The 24,355-nt window shown below is 37.6% G+C and overlaps 1 protein-coding gene across 2 annotated transcripts in view; it reads left to right on the top strand.

Annotated features, from left to right (window-relative positions):
* Window positions 1–24,355, top strand: part of LOC114324245 (dipeptidase 1) — a 996,635-nt gene that overhangs the window by 732,626 nt on the left and 239,654 nt on the right. The gene's annotated exons all lie outside the window — the stretch shown is intronic.

A 24,355-nucleotide genomic window follows, 5' to 3' on the forward strand; every position in this document is an offset into this window, starting at 1 on the left:
TGTCAATTTTTGGTCATTTTGCGGTTTTTGTGCAATATGTTAGCTTAGAAAGAGTAGTATCAACCGGTGAATGGCCAAGGGGAAGTAAAGATGATAATCATCTTAAAATCACTCCACAAGATTGGACGCAAGGGGAAAAACAATGAATATGTAACTTTGTTTCTCATTTTACCGAAAACGCTTGCAGATAGACATTCATCGTTCTTCCCCCTGACCCTTCAAATACAGCAGCTAGAGACTTGCAACTTTTTGCATTGTGTTCAGGATGACGTCAGAAAAAGTCCACAATAGAAAAATGGGTGGAAATGCTTAATTGCATTTCAAAGTGCATAAACATGTCAAAATCAGTAGTATTAAGGGCCAGATTTCGTTATTCAGGGGATTTTTGCAATCAGTAACGACCCCCATGCACCTGGTTCTCGGGTCAATCCAAGCCGAGTGGTCCAAAGGTGGGTGGTTGCTTGACTATTTCCAATATTTTTTATTTTTCTACCTCTTAAACTTCAGTCTATATAGAGTAAAACATTGCATTCATTTTATTTAAAAAAAAAATTAGTTTGCCGATGACGGCCATTTTTGTTAAAGCGTGTCGATCATTTTCACGGAAAACATGGTTTCGCTCTTTAGCCAATATTTTTACTGAGAACAATAAATCAAAAACCAAACTTTTTAGAAAAGTATGCTCTAAAAAAATTGCCCGTAGCATTATTTAATTTTAAACTACCCGTAAGCCCTTAAATGAACCTCAAAGTTGGAAAAGGTAAACTGATAAAATTCCATTTTCAGCATTTTTTTCTCAGCATAAGGCAAGCCGATAATGGTTTGTAATTTTTTTCTGGAAAAGACATACATACGTACATACTTTAAATAAAAAAAGTTGGAGCTTTGAGACTTGAGTAAATTTTTTCAAAAAAAAACTCAAAAATGTAATTTTTTGAAAAATCTCAAAGTTTGACCCCTTCTATTCCTGGTGGGCACGGATGAAAAAATTTGAAATTTGGCTGAATGTTAGCCCCTAGCAAGTAGAATAAGAAGTAAAAATGTGGAGTTGCAGACTTACGTCATATAGGAGTAACGTGCCTGAAAAAATGGTCAAAAATCAAAATGGTCAAAATTTGATCGTTTGCGGGCAGGGTAATTAAAATTAAAATAAACTGTCTAATGGAATAAAAAGTAATGTAATTTCACCAGATTTCACAATGAATACAAATTTATACCGGGTGGGCCAAAGAAAAGAGTCCACCTCGATATTTGGCAATAGTTACCTATTAGATTTTAAGGAAATGCCGAAATAGGTCCATTTTTATTTTTATTATATTGCAACTTTTTGGGATACATTTCCGAGCGTGATGACGTAATCGATGATTTTTTTAAATGGGAATAGGGGTCCTGTGACAACTAAAAATACATTGTACTGCTGTCAGAAAATAGAAAAAATGTTTATTTCACAAATAAACATTTCTTTTCGCTTAAATTAAATCACAATCCTAGCCTCCTACCTACCTCTTGACAGTTTGAACATTTAATTTAAGCGAAAAGCAATGTTTATTTGCCAAATAATATTTTTTTTCTATTTTATGACACTAATCAAATGTATTTTGAGTTTAATAAATTACATACATTCTTCTTTTTGTGGCAATTATTTTATTTAAAAATTATTTTTTGGCCACCCTGTATAAATAATTGTATTATTGTTTATACTACTGAACAGAGCATTTAACACTCTTTCACATGAGATAACATACGACCCCCTATTAATTGTCATTAAAAAAATCATCGATTATGTCATCACGCCCAGATGGATGACGTCACTGACGATGACACGTCATGGAGACGTATGAAATATATATAAAAAAATTGTAATTTAAAAATAAAAATCGACCTGTTTCGGCATTCCCTTAAAATCATAATAACTGCCAAATATCAAGCTGAACTCTTTTCTTTGGCCCACCCTGTATAAATTTGTATCCATTGTGAAATCTGGTGAAATAGATTAATTTTTATTTCATTAGACAGTTTATTTGAATTTTAATTATCCTGCCCGCAAACGCTAAAATTTTGACCATTTTGATTTTTGACAATTTTTTAGGCCTGTAACTCCTATTTGAGGTAAGTCTGCAACTCCAAATTTTTACACTTTATTCTACTTACTAGAGGGGCTAACATTCAGCCAAATTTCAAATTTTTTCATCCGTGCCCATCAGATATATAAGGGGTCAAACTTTAAGATTTTTCAAAAAATTAAATTTTTGAGATTTTTTTTTTGAAAAAATTTACCCAAGTCTCAAAGCTCAAACTTTTTTTATTTAAAGAATGTACGTATGTCTTTTCCAGAAAAAATTACAAATCATTATCGGCTTGCCTTATGCTGTTCAAAAAATGCTGAAAATGGAATTTTATCAGTTTACCTTTTCAAGTTTTGAGGTTCATTTAAGGCCTTAAGGGTAGTTTGAAAATAAATAATGCTATAGGCAGTTTTTTATAGCATACTTTTCTAAAAAGTTTGGTTTTTGATTTATTGTTTTAGAACAAACCTCAGTGAAAATATTGGCTAAAGAGCGAAGCCATGTTTTCCGTGAAAGTGATCGATACGCTTTAACAAAAATGGCCGTCATCGGCAAACTAAATTTTTTAACACGTTGACGGACAGAACGTTTATAGACGTCTAATTTCCATTGATGTAGTATGACACAACGTCTATAGACGTTGCATTTTTTCCCTATTCTACTTTGTAATTACATATAGTGTCACAACACTTGCTTATACATTTGACGCACTGTCCGTCAACGTGTTAAAAATAAAATAAATGGAATTCTGTATTCTCTATAGACTGAAGTTTAAAAGGTAGAAAAATAAAAAATATTAAAAATAGTCAAGCAACCAACTTAATTTATATTGGACTACTTGGCATGGATTGACCCTCTCAGGATTACTGCTAAGGCTCGCCATCTGGAGTTTCGTGGGTTTTCGTTTTCGGCAATAAATTGATGCAAACAGATTACTCAGGGTTTTTTGGGATCGCTGAACACGAATAAGTGATCAGGATGAACTCCCAGAGCACCTGGTGATTACTCGGGGGTTTTCGGATTGCTGAACACGAATATGACATCAGACCCGACCCTCGGAGCACCTAGTCCCAAGGGTGACCGATATGCATGTCATCTTCAGTCATTTCAAGGGTTTTCGGTTTTCAGAGGTTTGTTCTGCGTATTCGTGTTCAGCAACCCCAAAAATCCCCCGAGTAATCTATTTGCATCAGTTTAGTGTCAGAAAGTCTAATGTTACAATAGGGCACCAGTACACCAGTAGCCCTTATGCCAAAATTTTTAACAATAGAATTAATAATCCTTTATCGATTCATAAAATGGCATAACGGAGAAAAACGTCGCAGCACATGCGATCTTCTTTACAAAAGGAAATTCAATTTTCACTCAGATTTCCCTAGGAAACCCCACAGTTTTCATATATTTTACTTTTCTTGATTTCATCTTTCAGTACTCTCGAAGGCATACACTACAAAATTGTGACTGAAGTTCTATTGAACTCAGACAATCTATTTGCAGAGAGGTAGGCTTTGGTTATGCTGATCAAAAGCTCTCATTGTCCCAAGACTCGGAAATCAATTGTTTCTGAGTTCCAGAGGTTCAAGGTGTCAGTTATTAGTCTATGAATACTTTAGGGTGATTCTGCATGAAAAACTAATGACAGTAGGATCGCTAGGTAAATCACGGGAGTGAGATGTTTCAGTGTGAACCCAGCTTCATTTATCGCTAATTTGAGTTATTCTGCGGATATTAATTGTGGTCATGCTGACCACATGAGGAAACACTGTTTATCCGCTACCATAACTCCTAGCGCCATCTACGAAAGAAATCTGTTATACCAGCTGACAGTTGTAGGTACGTCGCATTTTCAAGAGTGAAAAGAAAGTCAAAGTTGTGGATATACCGTTGCAAGGAAAGTTAATCCAAAGAAGCGATAGAGTTTTTACTAAAATTAGTTTTTAAAATTATATGAAAAATTAATTAGGTATACTTATAATTATTCCAAAATTAAAGTGAGTTTTCACGAATGAATAAATTAATGATTTGAAGTAATTTTTATCTTTCATGTTTGTTTCATTCTTGCATATTATCTGCATTTTACACATACTACATCCAAAGTACCTACAACGAACTTGCTCGTGTGAGTAGGTTTATTCGTAGGCTCGTGAATGTGTGTGACTGGTTTTGCTCCGAGATACGATAACATAGGAAGTCAGAAAAAATTAGAGGGAGACACTATGTAAAAAAGTTGGTTTAAACATAAATTTTGGAAAGACACAATACATGACAAACCTGGTACCAAGCCAAAATCCAAAAGTCGACGTCAACGAAATAGCATTGGTCTATAAATATAAATACTTAGGGCATGAAATCCAAATTGCCAGGGACAATCAAACTGCCGAATTACAGAGAAGGATCACCTTAGCATGGGCCGCTTATGGAGCTCTATCAGACATCTACAAGAGCAACTTGCCAAATTATTTGAAAAAGGAGACGTTCAACCAATGTGTGCTTCCAGCAACGAAACTTAGAGTGGCCCGAAGAAGAATGGATCGGTCACTACTTGGACTGACTCTCAGAGACAGGATCAGAAACGAAGAAGTCAGAAGAAGGACAGGCGTCACAGATGTCATAGAGCGAGTAGCATGGCTGAAGTGGAATTGGGCGAGCCATGTAGCCAAGATATAGGACGGGAGGTGGACCCAAAAAATTACAGTGTGGAGACCAAGAGAAAACAGAAGAAGTAGAGGTAGACCACCTAAACGATGGACAGACGACGCCCAAAGGATTGCTGGGAATTGGTTGCAGAAAGCCCAAGATCGACAAAACTGGAAGAAATTAGGGGAGGCCTATGTTCAACTTTAGATGCAGAAGGCTGGATGATGATGCTGGACTATGAAATAGGAGGGACCCGAGAAAAAAACACGAAGTATGGAAAAATTACAGGGATTCAGAAAAAAAAAACGAAGTAATCAGAAAAAAATTAAGGGAGTCAGATAAAATTCGTGGGAGATACGATAAAATATGAAGAAATCAGAAAAACTTTAGTGGAGTGACTGTAGATGATAATTGATTTAATCCCCCCTGTCATGGCGACGTGGAGTAACGGCATAAACGCTGGTCTCATACGCCAGTAGACGTGGGTTCGAGCCCTGCCAAAGACAAACCATTTTCATTTCCAATAATGACACGAGTCGTCTCACCGTGCCTCGGAGAGCACGTAAAGCCGTCGGTCTCCCTGGGCTAGTGTACATCGGCACTAGTTACTTAAAACAGGGTTAAAGATGTAAATGGCGCCGGAACTATCCGAAAGGATCTCCCCGGCAAAAATGCCATACGATATTATTATTATGGCGACGTGAAAAATCACTAGTAATGAGCATACAATTATTAGGTATATGTCAAGAAATGCGCAATAACTACCTCTTACAATCCACCAAATTTCATTTGTATATCTTAAATGGTATGTATGTATACACCGTTCTTAGGCGTCAACGCCCTTCGGTAGGGATCTATGGAGGAGTATCACCAAGCCGGAAGCCCTTATCCCTTCCCGTACCGCTCCTCCATAGGCCGATCAGACGCCAGTTTATTCCAGACCAAGCCGTAGACTCTATTCAGTTTTATACTACGGCGTTGGCCATTTATAAATTTCATGACCTAGCTGAGGCTCGAACCAGCGACCGCAAATCGCAAATCCACTAAACTTGTCGATCGACTGAGCCCCAGCTAACTGGACCGTCAAGACCATCTTAAATGGTTTCAGAGCAATAAATAAATCGTCAGTTTGTAAGCAAAATTTTACCTCGTATCTCGAGAAACGAAATATTTGCGGACATACCTATGTACATTTATATAGAAACTATCATTATTTATCAAACATCTTAAAGTTTGTCGCACTTATTTAGTAATGTTATGTGTATTATTTAAATAATACACATTATCCAAATGGTCTAAAAACCGACACTTTTAGGCCTGGATCCCGCGTACCAAACAAAAGTTTATTAATAGCAAGCAGAAAATTTGTTGATAGCTTAACGGTGTCTAATCAGACAAACTTTGATATATGGGAACACTGTAACAGGGGAAGTTTTAATTGTGGAACGGGTCATCCTGACATGTTTATAATTGTGAAAAATAGAAGGCTGTTTTTAAGCTTATTCAATAGCAAACTTTATAATATAATATATGAAAAAAATGTTTGTCTGACAAATATGTTGGGCATTTTAATAAGTCTGACACGTAGAACATGTCAAATGACAGGAATTACGTTGGTGGTAAATAGCAGTCTGATTTTTTGCATGAGAGTTTAATGAAAGGGTAACAAATCAATTGGAAGTTCTGTCCGACAAAATACATGGAACGTTTTCTTAGTATGACGTTCGAAACCTGTAATCTGTTAAAACAATTAAAACTTCCCCTGTTCCAGTGTTCCCGTACATCAAAGTTTGTCCGACTAGACACCGTTAAGCTAGTAACAAATTTTCAGCTTACTATTTACTATAGGGTCTCCGAAGTAATAAGCGGACAAAGAGGTATAACATATGGAGTGCCACAGGGAACAGTATTAGGTCCTGTCCTGTTTAATCTATATATAAATGGATTATTTTCATTACAGAGTACAGGGCATATAATTGGGTTTGCTGATGATACTGCTATTATTTATGATGCTGAGAATTGGTATGAATTAAAAACAAAAGCAGAATATGATCTACAACTAATAAAAGAATGGTTTGACTACAAAATACTAACAATCAATTTTAAGAAAACTGTTTATCTACCAATATTTAACTCTAACTTGACTACTGATCTTTTGAAACCCCTTCAAATATCACATAATAAACAAAATTTTTATATTAAACCCGTAACAAATGTTAAATATCTATGAGTTTTTATAGATACACATCTAAAATGGGACTTTCACATTAAATATATCATTAAAAAGCTACAGTTTATCCTGTATAAGTTTAAACATCTTAAAAAACACATACCTAATATATACCTTCGCACACTATATTACGGACTAGTAGAAAGTCATCTCCGTTATGGTATACTGGCTTGGGGAAGCGCCCTGAAAACACACATTCTCCCACTGGAAATCATACAAAGAAGATTTCTGAAAATTATTATGTCTAAACCATACACCTACTCTACAGATAGATTATATAAGGATAGTAATATATTTGACTTGAAACAATTATACTTTCTTCGTGTGTCTTTAAAATATCACACCATGAAAACAGACAACAATTTACCATCACATGAACATGATACAAGAGGCAAACACCTCTATATGATTCCGAAAATGACAAAGTCCTTCTGTCAAAGAAGTTTTCTATTTCTAGCCCCAAAAATATATAATCATATCCCCAGTGATATCAAAAATACTAAGAATGTTCCTCTATTTAAAAAGAAATTAAAATCATTTCTGATGGAACAAACAAGAAATTTTTGTGACATCATTATAGTAGCTTAAATTTACATACATTAAAAAACAAAAAAAAAATAAATGAAACTCACTACCAATTTTTATACCTATATTTCAAATTTTATATTGTTTTAAACTGATTTATTTTGCTTATTATTTTATCATATTTAATAAAACATGCGTATATACACCATTCTTCAAAAATATTACTAACTAATTGAGCCATACATAATTGTTTTAAAAAAAATTAAATATTCGTGCTTTATTGTTAAACTAAGTATTTATTTATTGTTTTCATTATATTATTTATTCTACGTATCATATTTACTAAAACATAACTGTGTATTTACAAAAAAAACGTACCTATCTATTTATTGCATTATGTTATATTGTATTATGTTGCTATTTATGTTATTTATGTTATTTACGTTAGTATGTTATTATTTATTATTTTATATCCTATTTACCGAAACAGGTGTATCCACACCTCTCGGAGACCTTCGTGATTTATTCACTTTATATGTAAATATCTGAAAAGGTTGTACCTGTTATTGTTGAATAAATTATCCAGATTTAGCCATACGGCTCACACTCCCTCTAAGGGGAAAATTGACTCATCCCAGATACCTACGGTATCAAAAGGATTGAGCTCTGGTGGGACTCTTTCCGTGTTATCGAGCCCTAGGTGACTTGGAATGCAGGTGTATCTCCCAAAAATTTTCGTACACTTCTGGCCGTCGCGAGTAGTACAGCTTTCTGCATGGTCTTATAAAGATGTTCATTCAGACCCAGCTTTTTGATGCTTTCGAGGAGGGTTTTCGGAATGACTCCAGTAGTAGACATGATAATCGGTATCGTCTGGGTACTTTGCATTCTCCATTGCCTTCGTATTTGAATTTCCAGATCTCTGTACTTGGCGATCTTTTCAGTAAATTTATTACGTAGATTATTGTTGTTAGGTATCGCCACATCAATTAGTGTTGTTTGTTTTGCTAATTTATTAACTAGTACGAGATCTGGTCTATTATGTGCCACTGTTTGGTCTGTGAGCACAGTGCGGTCCCAGTATAGCTTGTAGTTGCCATCCTCAAGCATACTCTCAGGGACGTATTGATAATACGGGAGATGGTCCGTTTGGAGAAGTCCCAGCTTGAAAGCTATCTCCTGATGAAGGATTTTTCCCACTGCGTCATGCCGTTCCTTGTATTCAGTTGCAGCAAATGCCTGGCAGCCCCCTGTAATATGTTGGATGGTTTCTTGGGCTTGACATCCATATCGGCATCTGTCGTTTTGAACCTGAGGGTCTTTGACGATATATTTCAGGTAATTTCTGGTTGGTATAACCTGATCCTGGATGGCCAGTAATGAACCCTCCGTTTCAGGGAACATCGTTCCTGATGTCAACCAATAGTTCGACGCTGTATTGTCGACATAGTCTTGGCTGACCTCATTGGGATGTCGCCCGTGCAGAGGTTTACCCATCCAGGTGCGCATTTTTTCGTCTTTAGTGAGGTGGTTTATGCGCATTTCTGGTTCCCTCAGTTTGATCGGTGTTGTGTCATCTACTGCGCAAATAGCGCGATGTAAAGTAGATGTCTCGAATAAATTATTATTATTATTATCCAGATTTAGCCATACGGCTCACACTCCCTCTAAGGGGAAAATTGACTCATCCCAGATACCTACGGTATCAAAAGGATTGAGCTCTGGTGGGACTCTTTCCGTGTTATCAAGCCCTAGGTGACTTGGAATGCAGGTGTATCTCCCAGAAATTTTCGTACGCATCTGGCCGTCGCGAGTAGTACAGCTTTCTGCATGGTCTTATAAAGATGTTCATTCAGACCCAGCTTTTTTATGCTTTCGAGGAGGGTCTTCGGAATGACTCCAGTAGTAGACATAATAATCGGTATCGTCTGGGTACTTTGCATTCTCCATTGCCTTCGTATTTGAATTTCTAGATCTCTGTACTTGGCGATCTTTTCAGTAAATTTACTACGTAGATTATTGTTGTTAGGTATCGCCACATCAATTAGTGTTGTTTGTCTTGTTAATTTATTAACTAGTACGAGATCTGGTCTATTATGTGCCACTGTTTGGTCTGTGAGCACAGTGCGGTCCCAGTATAGCTTGTAGTTGCCATCCTCAAGCATACTCTCAGGGACGTATTGATAATACGGGAGATGGTCTGTTTGGAGAAGTCCCAGCTTGATAGCTATCTCTTGATGAAGGATTTTTCCCACTGCGTCATGCCGTTCCTTGTATTCAGTTGCAGCAAATGCCTGGCAGCCCCCTGTAAGATGTTGGATGGTTTCTTGGGCTTGACATCCATATCGGCATCTGTCGTTTTGAATCTGAGGGTCTTTGATGATATATTTCAGGTAATTTCTGGTTGGTATAACCTGATCCTGAATGGCCAGTAATGAACCCTCCGTCTCAGGGAACATCTTTCCTGATGTCAACCAGTAGTTCGACGCTATATTGTCGACATAATCTTGGCTGACCTCATTGGGATGTCGCCCGTGCAGAGGTTTACCCATCCAGGCGCGCACTTTTTCGTCCTTAGTAAGGTGGTTTATGCGCATTTCTGGTTCCCTCAGTTTGATCGGTGTTGTGTCATCTACTGCGCAGATAGCGCGATGTAGATTAGATGTCTCAGCCTGCATCTGAAAATAAGTTCTTAAATTAGCAATTTGTTTATCTAATTGCTCACCTATATCCATAAGTCCTCTTCCTCCTAGATTCCGTGGTAATGTTGTTCTTTCTACTGCACTTTTAGGATGGTGTTTTTGTGCCTTTGTGAGGTGTGTTCGTACTTTTCGCTGAAGAGCCTCTATATCTGTTTTTGTCCACTTAATAATACCAAATGAGTAGCTAAGCGCGGAACATGCGTAGGTGTTTAGTGCCTTAAACAAATTTGTACTGTTAAGGTGTGAGCGAAGCAGCTGTTTTACCCTTCGTATAAACTCAGTAGTTATCTCTGTTTTCATTTGTTTATGGTCAATTTTCCTCGCTTGCTTTACTCCAAGATATTTATACATATCGTTTTCACCCATGGCCTCGATGTTCTGGCCATTTTGCATATCGAATCCTCCGGGCTGTACTTTTCCTCTGACTATATTTAAAATACGACACTTATCTAGTCCGAAGTGCATGTTAATATCATTAGAAAAAGTTTCTACAATTTTTAGCATCTCGTCGAGTTGGTTTCGAGTGGAAGCCATTAATTTCAAATCATCCATGTACAATAAATGATTAAGCTTCGCCACCACATTGTTGTTATTTTTGATGCTAAAACCTGCATCTGAGGAGTTCAATAGCTGAGATAGTGGGTTCATAGCTAGACAGAACCACAGAGGACTCAACGAATCTCCTTGAAACAGGCCCCGGCTGATTACGATATTTTCAGTTTCGATGTTACTTTCACCAGGTATTTGAAGGTGAATTCTAGTTTTCCACTCTGTCATTATATGTTGTAAAAAGGTCACTATATTATCATCGACTTTATATATTCTCAAAATATCTATAAGCCATTCATGCGGCACTGAATCAAAGGCCTTTTTGTAATCAATAAAAGCAGTAAATAGATTCCTCTTTTTGGAATATGCTTGATTAGAAATGACTGAGTCGATGATAAGTTGTTCTTTGCAACCCATGAAACCCTTAGCGCATCCTTTCTGTTGAGGCTCTATGATATTGTTCAGAGCACAGTGTTGGTAGATACGCCGGGCTACACAGGATGTGACCAATTTATACAAAGTTGGAAGGCAAGTAATTGGGCGGTATTTTGCTGGATCTTGGGTGTTATTTTGATCCTTCGGTATTAAATAAGTGGTTCCCTGAGTTAGGAATGATGGAATATCCTGCGGATTAGAAATAACATGATTAATTAGTGTTGATAATGAGCACTCGAGAACTTCTTGAGCCAAAAGTTTTGAACTCCGTCTGGTCCAGGAGATTTCCAGTTATGAAGCTCTTTGATGATATTTGAGACTTCTTCAGTGGTGAAGGGTTCGTAGAGAGTAGTAGTGTAGTGTTGGCAGTTCTGTGCCGTATCTTCTATCCATCCAGCATTGTTGTTAAGAGCAGCTGGTGTGGAAAGTTGATTTCCCCAAAACTCATGAATTTCTTCTTGGCTTGGGTAAGACTTATCGAGATTTTCTACGGTGGAATTGAGTTTCCGATAGAACGCCTTCTCAGCAGTCTCAAAAAGGGCATTGTCGGATTTTCGGTTGTTACTCACTTTGTACCTTCTTAGTCGTCCTGAATAAACTGAGAGTCTTTGTTTTAATGTATCCAGGCACTGTTGGGCTGTGTTGTTTTCTGGATCGTATCTTGAGTGTCTTGCAGTATTCCGTATTATTTCTTCAGCTCTCCTGATGACTCTTGTACTTCTTACACCTCGTATATATTCTGTGACTTGACCAATATCCCTACGTAGCAATTCAATCTTTCCGAGCAGTCTTTTTTCCCAGGGTGCAATTCTGTTACCAGTCCTTCCGTTGTTAGTACCCCGTCGTGTTCTGATCTTAACGCCCATTACATTAGCAATTGCTGTTGCTGCACAGTAGATTAGCATGTGCAAATATTCTAATGTGTGGGCTTCTACGACATAATTGGGTAGGACTTCAGTGTTCACAATTTGTAACAGCGCACCTAGTTTCTTACAAGAGTTTATTCGTGGTAGCGGTGGTCTGCTAAGTGGGTTTGTTCCATTAAACTCATGTACAGCACGTGCCATTTCGCTTACTAGGTTATCATGTAGCTCGTTGTTTTCCTGCTCTGTATTGTCAGGTTGAGTTTCTTGTATGGCAAGCTCAGGAATCTGCTCATGAACTTCATTGGGGACTTGATCTTCAATTACAACATCGTTATGAATCTCCCGTTCGACTTCGCTTCTGATGATATTGCGTCTAGTCTCTGGGATAAGGTTGTTTCTTATAATTACCCGGTATTGGTCTGATACTCGTTGCTCCGATACTTGAATATCTGGGTACGTCCTGCAAAATTCGGCATACAGCTGTTGCCGGTAGCCGATTGTTTCTTGACCGAGGTTTGTCACCTTGTAGTAGAAGCGCAAAATGTTTTCATTAATGGACACAGTCCATTTCATGCGCTGCCTCGGCCGTCCCGCTTGAGTGAGCGCCGGCTGATGATCCAGCGCAGCACCTTCGGCGGGTGGAGCTCTTGTTGTTGTTTGGCTCGCTTGTGGTTGTGGTTGTGGTTGGGCTGTAGCTAATTGTATGACAGGGGCCCGCCTCCTCAACACCCTGCCACCGACGTCCCGCATGCTGTCACGTCCAGCGCCGGCTCCAGACGTGCCCTGGCGATCCCCAGGCAGCGATCCTAAACATAAATTATTATTCTCCATTCTCATGGGTGTGCATTTTATACCTACTGCCAGGTGTCAGTTTTTGTTCCACGGCAAGTATCCCTGCTACTCTCTGGGTACTGGCGCTACGAATACCCAGAAAGCATCCCCCATTCGCAGGGGGCCGCGCCTGATAGAAGAACTGACAAAAACTCCCACAGGTTATTATTATTATTATCCAGATTTAGCCATACGGCTCACACTCCCTCTGAGGGGAAAATTGACTCATCCCAGATACCTACGGTATCAAAAGGATTGAGCTCTGGTGGGACTCTTTCCGTGTTATCGAGCCCTAGGTGATTTGGAATGCAGGTGTATCTCCCAAAAATTTTCTTACACTTCTGGCCGTCGCAAGTAGTACAGCTTTCTGCATGGTCTTATAAATATGTTCATTGAGACCCAGCTTTTTTATGCTTTCGAGGAGGGTCTTCGGAATGACTCCAGTAGTAGACATAACAATAGGTATCGTCTGCGTACTTTGCATTCTCCATTGTCTCCGTATTTGAATTTCCAGATCTCTATACTTGGCGATCTTTTCAGTAAATTTACTACGTAAATTATTGTTGTTAGGTATCGCCACATCAATTAGTGTTGTTTGTCTTGTTAATTTATTAACTAGTACGAGATCTGGTCTATTATGTGCCACTGTTTGGTCTGTGAGCACACTGCGGTCCCAGTATAGCTTGTAGTTGCCATCCTCAAGCATACTCTCAGGAACGTATTGATAATATGGGAGATGGTCCGTTTGGAGAAGTCCCAGCTTGTTAGCTATCTCTTGATGAAGGATTTTTCCCACTGCGTCATGCCGTTCCTTGTATTCAGTTGCAGCAAATGCCTGGCAGCCCCCTGTAATATGTTGGATGGTTTCTTGGGCTTGACATCCATATCGGCATCTGTCGTTTTGAACCTGAGGGTCTTTGACGATATATTTCAGATAATTTCTGGTTGGTATAACCTGATCCTGAATGGCCAGTAATGAACCCTCCGTTTCAGGGAACATCTTTCCTGATGTCAACCAATAGTTCGACGCTATATTGTCGACATAGTCTTGGCTAACTTCATTGGGATGTCGCCCGTGCAGAGGTTTACCCATCCAGGTGCGCAGTTTTTCGTCCTTAGTAAGGTGGTTTATGCGCATTTCTGGTTCCCTCAATTTGACCGGTGTTGTGTCATCTACTGCGCAAATTGCGCGGTGTAGAGTAGATGTCTCAGCCTGCATCTGAAAATAAGTTCTTAAATTAGCAATCTGTTTATCTAATTGCTCACCTATATCCATAAGTCCTCTTCCTCCTAAATACCGGGGTAATGTCGTTCGTTCTACTGCACTTTTAGGGTGGTGTTTTTGTGCCTTTGTGAGGTGTGTTCGTACTTTTCGCTGAAGATTTTCTATATCCGTTTTTGTCCACTTAACAATACCAAATGAATAGCTAAGCGCGGAACAAGCGTAGGTGTTCAGTGCCTTAAACAAATTTTTACTGTTAAGCTGTGAACGAAGTAGCTGTTTTACCCTTCTTATAAACTCAGTAGTTATCTCAGTTTTCATTTGCTTATGGTCAATTTTCCGTGCCTGCTTTACTCCAAGATATTTGTACATATCGTTTTCGCCCATGGCCTCGATGTTCTGGCCATTTTGCATATCGAATCCACCGGGCTGTACCTTTCCTCTGACTATATTCAAAACACGGCACTTGTCTAGACCTAACTGCATACTAATATCATTAGAGAATGTTTCTACAGTTTTTAGCATCTCTTCTAGGTGTTCTCGAGTGGAAGCCATTAATTTCAAATCATCCATATACAACAGATGATTGAGCTTCGCTACTACAGTATTATTGCTTTTAATGCTAAAACCTGAGTCAGTGGAGTTTAATAGCTGGGAAAGGGGGTTCAAAGCTAAACAGAACCACAGTGGACTCAACGAGTCTCCTTGAAACAGGCCCCGGTTGATTGCGATATTTTCGGTTTCAATATTTTTTTCACCAGGTATTTGGAGGTGAATTTTAGTCTTCCAATCTCTCATTATATGCCTTAAAAAGGTCACTATGTTATCATCGACTTTGTATATTTTCAAAATATCTATTAGCCATTCATGCGGTACTGAATCAAAGGCCTTTTTATAGTCAATAAAAGCAGTAAAAAGGTTCCTTTTTTTAGTGAATGCCTGGTTAGAAATGACTGAATCGATGATAAGCTGTTCTTTGCAACCCATGGAACCCTTAGCGCATCCTTTCTGTTGAGGCTCTATGATATCGTTTAGAGCACAGTGTTGGTAGATACGCCGGGTTACACAGGATGTGACCAATTTATACAAAGTTGGAAGACAAGTAATTGGGCGGTACTTGGATGGATCTTGGGTGTTATTTTGATCCTTGGGTATTAAATAAGTAGTTCCCTGAGTTAGAAATGATGGTAATTCCTGCGGATTAGAAATAACATGATTAATTAACGTTGATAAGCACTCATGAATACTCCAAAACTTTTTAAGCCAGAAGTTCTGAACTCCGTCTGGTCCAGGAGATTTCCAGTTATGAAGCTCTTTGATGACATTTGAGACTTCTTCAGTCGTGAATGGTTCGTAGTTAGCAGTGACGTAGTGGTGACAGTTGTGCGTCGTATCTTCTATCCAGCCAGCATTGTTGTTAAAAGCAGCTGGCGTGGAAAGTTGATTTCCCCAAAACTCATGAATTTCTTCTTGGCTTGGGTAAGACTTGTCGACACTTTCTACGGTGGAATTGAGTTTTCGGTAAAACGCCTTCTCAGAGTTCTCAAAAAGTGCATTGTCACATTTTCGGTTGTTACTAACTTTATACCTTCTTAATCGTCCTGAATAGACGGAGAGTTTTTGTTTTAATGTATCCAGACACTGTTGGGCTGTGTTATTTTCTGGATCGTATCTCGAGTGTCTTGCAGTGCTCCGCATTATTTCTTCAGCTCTCTTAATGACTTTTCTACTTGTTACACCTCTTATATATTCTGTGACTTGACCAATATCCCTACGCAGTAATTCAATTTTTCCGAGAAGTCTTTTTTCCCATGGTGCAATTCTGTTACCAGTCCTTCCGTTATTAGTACCCCGTCGTGTTCTGATCTTAACGCCCATTACATTGGCAATTGCTGTTGCTGCACAATAGATTAGCATATGCAGATATTCCAATGTGTGGGCTTCTACGACATAATTGGGTAGGACTTCAGTGTTCACAATTTGTAACAGCGCACCTAGTTTCTTACAAGAGTTTATTCGTGGTAGCGGTGGTCTGCTAAGTGGATTTGTTCCATTAAACTCTTGTACGGCACGAGCCATTTCGTTTTCTAGACTATGGCGCAACTCGTTGTTTTCCTGCTGTGTATTGTCAGGTTGAGTTTCTGGTATGGGAATCTCAGGAATCTGCTCCTCAAGGATTTCATTAGGGATTTGATCTAAAACTAGCTCTTGGTTATTAATCTCCCGTTCGACTTCGCTTTTGATGGCATCGCGTCTAGTCTCTGGGATAAGATTATTTCTTATGATTACCCGGTATTGATCTGATACTCTTTGCTCCGATACTTGAATATCTGGGTACTCCCTGCAAAATTCGGCATACAGCTGTTGTCTGTAGCCGATCGTTTCTTGACCGAGGTTTGTCACCTTATAATAGAAGCGCAAAATGCTTTCATTGATGGACACAGTCCATTTCATGCGCTGCCTCGGTCGTCCCGCTTGAGTGAGCGCCGGCTGATGATCCAGCGCAGCACCTTCGGCGGGTGGAGCTCTTGTTGTTATTTGGCTCGCTTGTGGTTGTGGTTGGGCTGTAGCTGATTGTATGACAGGGGCCCGCCTCCTCAACACCCTGCCACCGACGTCCCGCATGCTGTCACGTCCAGCGCCGGCTCCAGACGTGCCCTGGCGATCCCCAGGCAGCGATCCTAAACACAAATTATTATTCTCCATTCTCATGGGTGTGCATTTTATACCTACTGCCAGGTGTCAGTTTTTGTTCCACGGCAAGTATTCCTGCTACTCTCTGGGTATTGGCGCTACGAATACCCAGAAAGCATCCCCCATTCGCAGGGGGCCGCGCCTGATAGAAGAACTGACAAAAAACTCCCACAGGTTATTATTATTATTATTATTATTATTATTATTATATTAAACTTTTTTTGGTACGCGGGATCCAGGTCTATTATTGGCTCTGTAACTCAGAAACAAACAATTACTGGGTCTTGGGGCAATATGAGTCCTTTTTGATCAGCATGATCAAGCTACCCGCCAAGCTTCAACCAGTTTAACTGAAACCACTTTTTACATAATAAAACTGCCTTCTTCTAATAATAAAACTGCTTTATTCTAAATGTTTCCTACTTTTATGTTATACTTCTCACCTTTCTGTTACTAGGTAGTTGCTTGCACTGCTTAATAAATCATTTAAACGTATATGTACTGATTAATTCCACTATTTTCTAACTTTTCGAATTAATTACTTTCGAATAATAACCCCGTCCGTTATCTAAATCACGGGAGTGAGATGTTTCAGTTTTCAGTGTGAACCCAGCTTCATTTATCGCTAATTTGAGTTATTCTGCGGATATTAATTGTGGTCATGCCGTGAATTTAGTCGGCGCTCAAACGTGTCTTTTCCAGTTATGTTACCCAGTAGAATAATCGTGCCAATTAATATCTTGTACCGCATGTTGTACATTTTCTAAAATAAAGCTAATTACACAAATTCATCCAAATTACGCTATATAGTCGTATGGAGGTAGTCGTGTGTTTTTTTGATTTGTAGCAAATATATTTTCCACAGTAAATTTATTTCAGCGCTATAAAATTATTATAAGCCGTGTACGTGCATTTTATTAATTAAGTTGAAAATTTAAAGTACAGAAAATACTTTTCTAGTTTCTACTACTCGTATACCGGCTTACGAAGGTATGAGTGACTGGGTGAGACAATAAGTGGAATGCATAAAATGTAGTACCTGCTAATGCTTCAAGCAGGCCCGGACTGGGCCGGTGCGCCTTTTGCTTTCGTTCATATTAATCATATTCCATTAAAAATTTAAACGCTGAATTTTGTTTTTAAAGTTTACACAAAGATTCGTTGAAGCAAAGGTCAATTGAGCATAGTGTGGTTGCAAAATACAACTCGTATCAGGTATCAGACAGATAATCAAAGACCAGCATACATAGCCCGAAAATGGCACCCAGAGTTTTATGTTAATAGTTTAGAAACGACGCGCGGCGCCCTCGAAGATCTTCGGGCGCCTTTTGTAGGTATCAATATCCGCTGTTTATACATATTATAATATGAGGCCATGAGAGCCAGAGTGGCCTAACAACTCTGCAACAAGCACTCAAGCTGTGGAAAAATGGCATGGGAATTCCTCTCAATGACGAGACCACATTATACACTTTATGTTTCGCTGATGACCAAATTCGGATTGCTCAGGATCATGACGACTTGCGTTACATGACGTGGAAGCTAATAGAAGAATATAACAAATGGGGCCCTGCAGTCAACATTAAGAAAACTGAAGCTATGTGTATTGGAGGGACAAAGCAGTCCATTACATTAGATGATGGGGTAGAAATTAAATACTGTGATGAATACAAGTATCTGGGCATGAAGAAAATTCAAGATGAGATACTCGAATATGAAAAATGGGGCCTCAATATGAATATGTCAAAGACAGAGTATCTTAAAATAGGGGATGATGAAGAAGATCCAGAGTTAGAAATTAGAACCACGAAAAGATGTAATGAATATAAATATCTCGGATCTATAATATCTAAAGAAGGCACTACCAAAAGAGACATCGAAAAGAGAACGCAGCAGGGCAAAAAAGCGGTAAACATTCTGAGCTCTCTACTGTGGTCTAAAGAGATAAGGCAAGAAACGAAATTGACAATCTATCGTACCTTGGTAGAGCCTATTATGACTTATGGGGCAGAAGTTTGGCAGATGACAAAAAAAGATAGGAAAAGAATAGAAGTAGTAGAAATGGATTATCTAAGGAGAGCGTGTGGTATATCTAAAAAAGATCACATCAAGTACATTCAAATGGGAAATAAGCCACAATTTTACCTAAAAATGATTTTATTAACGTTTCGACGCCCAAGTCGGGTGTCGTTGTCAAAATACAAAATAATACTCATTCAGTATTATTTTGTATTTTGACAACGACACCCGACTTGGGCGTCGAAACGTTAATAAAATCATTTTTAGGTAAAATTGTGGCTTATTTCCCATTTGAATGTACTTGATTATAAAAATGCCACAAGAAAATAGCTTCAGAACAACATTAAGATCACATCAGGAATGAAGATATTAGAAGGAGGACACATACTGTATATTCCAGTGTAGATAAAATTGAAACTAGACAACTAGTGTGGTATGGTCACGTGAAACGAATGAATGAAGATAGTTGGCCAAAGAAAGCTTTAAATTACATACCACACCAAAGAAGAAGAAGGGGAAGACCTTCAGTTGTCTGGGAAGAAAATGTACGACACATCATGAAAGGTAGAGCCATCAAAGAAGACGAATGGATGGACAGAAAACGATGGCGGTCGAAATGCGAGAAGCGGCAGAGGCTGTAGGAACCTTGCTGATAGATAGATAGATAGATACTCGATGCTGCTATAAATGACAGAAACCTACAGGGTAGAAAAGCCATATCCATGATGAACGGCATCTGTGGGACCAAACAATATCTGAAGTGAACAAACAGATCATATACAATACCATACTTAAAAGTGTAAACAAAAGTCTCCACAAGATGGAGACCTTACGAAAATGGTACGGCCATAATATAGAAAATGCCAGATGACAAGATCCATAAACAGATTTTGGCGTGAACATCACAAGGGAGAAGGGAAAGAGGAAGGCCGAGAAGAAGCTGGAGGGAGAGAATTGAAAAAGAACTAGAGGAAAGTTCAGGTCTGTGATTAACCAAAGAAGAATGGCGGTTAGGAGTCTGAAGGCGTCGGAGGGCTCTGTAAACCGATAGTAGTAGTAGTAGTAGTAGTAGTATGTATATTATTCTGTAGCAGTAGTTGAAAAATTACCCACACTTTTCAAAAATTTGTTTCGAGTCTCCAGAGAGTACCAAAGAGTGTAACGGATTAAAAAGGATAGGTACCTACTGGGAAACTGAAGCTATATTTTTGTGGCATCTTAATAAGTTTATTAGAAGTAAATTTAATATAACGAGCAAAATGAACACAGGATAGCACAGGATATCAAAAGATAACTGAAAGGTCGACAGTTTAAAAAAATTATTAAAGTCAAAGTACCTGTCGAGAAAGACGAAAACCAGAATATACAAAACCGTAATAAGAGCAGCAGTCACCTACGGATGTGAGACATGGGTGCTAAACAAAACAAGAAGAAATGATAGATAGGTAGGAACGGAAGGTACGAAGAGCTATTTTCGGGGAAAAATACAGAAGACGATTGGCAAAGAAGAACCAATCAAGAATTAAGGATGCTTTACAACGAACCAAGTATAACAAGATACACAAAGGCACAAAGAATCAGGTTGGCAGCTCATGTCGAGAGAATGGATAGAGCAAGAATGCCAAAGAAGGTACTTCTAAGTAGACCAGTTGGGACAAGGAGACGAGGTAGCCCAAGAAAAAGATGACAAGAAAAGTTTCAGGGCGATATAGGATCGATCGAAATTACAGACTGGAAAGAGAAGGCGAAAAATAGCATACAGTGGAGAACCATAGTGCAGAAATTTTTACATAGAAATTAAATAAAATTAAATATAAGACTATATACTATCATGTGTATTGTGTAAAATTGTAAAGCCCTAGGCCTACAAGGCCTGTAGTGCACATTAAATAAATAAATGAAACTTAATATACCTTAAAAAATTTACAAGTAATATTCAGTGCATTAGGATTTCAAAAGTTTAGGAGGGGGAAGTGGAGTGGTCGGGCGCCTTAGTTCAGAGATTATGTTGGCGCCTTTTTTAGAATTTGGGTTGGCGCCTTTTTGATGAGCCAGTCCGGCCCTGGCTTCAAGTATGTACCTACTACATTTTTGAAGATTTTACTAGACTTACAAATGCGTTGTAAGTGTTTTATTACACACTTACAAAGCATTTAATGCTTTGTAAGTGTAGTAAAATCTTCAAAAATGTAATACATACATTAAGCATTAGCAGGTACTACGTTTTATGCATTCCACCCAATATCGAAGCATGGGAATGTGAATATGTGGAGGCACTAAAGCTTTTTACACTCTCTCGCTGCAGAAGCTTCAACAAAAATCTCAAAATCAAAACAAATGCTGTTTTAATTGCTGACTAATCTGCAAAATATTAATTGCAGAAGCCGATTCCAGGAAATGCAAGAAGAATGAAATATTGAGGACAAAAGGTCACATACATCGACATCCAGAAACCTGTCACAAAGTCCCACTTGAAATAATAGTAAATACTTCAATCAACTATGATACTTATCGTTTAGTGGCTTTAGCTCAGTCTCTCAGGTTGTGAATACACCTTGTCTTAATCAAAAATATGAAAGCCGAAAGGCTTTAGATGGAGGCAAACAAAACAATAAGTTAACTAATCAGGTTTATTTTCATTAAAAATATAATTGTGATGTATGTGATTCAATAATATATATTCAAATTCTTGCCAAGAGCTAACAATTTTGGATTATACTTCTTATGTGGCTTTTGCTATCTGTTCTATGGTAATTTCTTGATGTCAAAGATACAGCTGTTGACTTCTCGACTTGGGCTAGATGGTTGGCCTCATGTCACTGCAGCTCTAATAGTTTGTTGGTTGGTTGCTGTTGTTGTAGTCTAGATGTTATACAGTGAGCACGTAAAGGTTGGAATAAATTCATTTTCTCGAGAATGGACGATTTTGGAAAAATATCCCGAAACAAGTCAATTTATATTTTTAAATTGCGACTTTTTGGCATATATATCATACTAGTGACGTTACCCATCTGGGCGTGATGACGTCATCAATATTTTTTTAAATGAGAATAGTGGTCGTGTGATAGCTCATTTGAAAGGTAATTCAATTCTCTATTCACTAATATAAACATTAACATAAGTATTTATACAAGGTGTCCAAAAAAATTTTTTTTAATTAAATTTATTGACAAAATGGAGACTATGTGTAATTTATTTAACTCAAAATACATTTTAGTGCTATCAGAAAACAGGAAATAATGTTTATTTGACAAATAAATATTGTTTTTGCTTAAATTCAATATTAAAGCCGCCATCCACCTTCCTCTTGACAGTTTGAACATTTAATTTTTTAGCGAAAAGCAATGACTATTTTTCAAATAAACATCTTTTTTCTGTTTTCTGAGAGCAGTAAAATGTATTTTGAACTTAATAAATTAAATGCATTCTTCTTTTTAAGTCAATAAATTTAATTCAAAAAAAAATTTTTTTGGACGCTTGGTATAAATAATTATGTAAATATAAATAGAAACAGACTGTTTGACTTGTACACACTTATATATAAATCAAAACGGGAACTGGTGTATGTTTTCAAAGACTGATAGTGTGTAAATAAATTTATTAAAATCAGCTTAGTACTTTCAGCATTTTTAATCCCATCATCAGAGCTATCGTCTTATAATTGTAACTACCTCAAATGAAGAGAAAACTTTGAAACACATTCTAATTTTAAAAATTATCTCAGGGATCTAACCACTGGTCAGGGTAAAAACCCTTAAATGTATAAAATAATCACATTTAATGTTTTAAAAATGGCTACCATTTTTACAATCAGCTATTGATTGTAAAAATGGTAGCCATTTTTTAAAACACGTTAAATGTGATTATTTTATACATTTAAGGGTTTTTACCCTGACCAGTGGTTAGATCCCTGGGTTAATTTTTAAAATTAGAATGTGTTTGTTCCAAGTTTTCTCTTCATTTGAGGTAGTTACAATAATTATAAGACGATAGCTCTGATGATGGTATTAAAAATGCTGAAAGTACTTAGCTGATTTTAATAAATTTATTTACACACTATCAGCCTTTGAAAACATACACCGTGTGCCATTTTCATATTTTATGACTTTTAATATTTTGATACAAAGGCTAATAGAAGTCTAAAAGGGCCAAATTGGCCCAGTGTAAGTTATTATTGTTTTCTGGTAAATTCGACGATCCTTTCTTTAAAATTCCTGTCGAATGGGTAAAATTATATTTATGTATGTTTATTGTAAATGGTTACCCTTATACTGGTACTGATCATCTACGTAATAAAGATACAATTGTTGGCGAACACAAGTGAACACAAAGATGCAATTGTTGGTGTAGAGGACCAAATGACGCGTATTTATACTACAAAAGCAACTTCAAGACGATGGCCTATATACGTGTTTTATCATACTCTTGACTTGGAAGCAATAAATGCATGGATTATTTATAAAGAAATAACTGAAAGTTGACTCAGTTTCCGTAAGTTTATTCTTCGGCTGTGTAAAAAATTATGGGCCCTATACCTTGTCTCCCGAAATCTGGAACTACGTCTAGCAACACCAGGTCTACCAACAACTATCACTGTTACTATCCAAAAACGAAAAAAATCAGTTGAAAATATTTTGTAAAGGAAATCATACTTTAAATCATTGCCACGGTTGTAACAAGGCAATGTGTGGCAAATATCAAAAACTGCAAATTGTATGGTGTTCCGAATATTTTTGATGGGCAGTGAATGTGTTGGGCACAATAAAAGTAAAAAATAAAATTAGATTTTACCGTCTAGAGTTGATTTAATTTCTTTAAACTGAGTTTTAATTGATTAAAGAACGTGGGGCCAAAATGATCCCTTCCGGCTTTCTAGGTAGGTATGCTAAGCCAGACATTCTAGTGTTAAAAATAAAATAGCAAAGCTGTGACGTTTATTACGTTACAACATGTCTCTAAAAAATAAAAATCTCAGAATGGATAATTTTTTTCTAATAATTTTTAATTTCATTTTAGCGTAATTCAAATAAATATTGTGCTTTTTGGTAGGCCTATGTGTTTCTTATTTTCTAAATATGTTTTCTGTAGTTAAAGATTGGTCTCGCTCCTAATTTTGTTTCTCAAAAGTTTATTTTTAACAAAATACAGAAATGTTGAAAAATGCAAAATATGAATGATTATTTTTTCCACCGAGACAAACATGCATTCAATCTCTTACTGTAAGGAGATTATCGAGATTTAATATTTACACAACGAGAAATAGGAAAAATCTAATACAGTGTAACCGTATTGACATTCAGTTGAAAACCAAGTGCGGTGGCAAATTTGCACTTAATCCTCGGGGACCATTGAGACGTCTATGTAACTCTGGCAGAGCTTTGTAGCCAATTCTAAACGGTCCGATTCAATTAATTGCCATTAGAGTGAATTATGGACAATGGGTATGTTTCTTGTCGATTTAGTATTGCTGAACACTAGCAAAACCCGATTAAGAAATATGTTCGTAGTTTCCAGAAATTATTGTTAGGTATTGGTTGGGAAATTACATGGTCATGGCGTTCTATTGGTATGTGCAATGT

The sequence above is a fragment of the Diabrotica virgifera genome, chromosome 3, assembly GCF_917563875.1.
Source record: "Diabrotica virgifera virgifera chromosome 3, PGI_DIABVI_V3a".
In the NCBI taxonomy this organism is placed as follows: Eukaryota; Metazoa; Arthropoda; class Insecta; order Coleoptera; family Chrysomelidae; genus Diabrotica; species Diabrotica virgifera.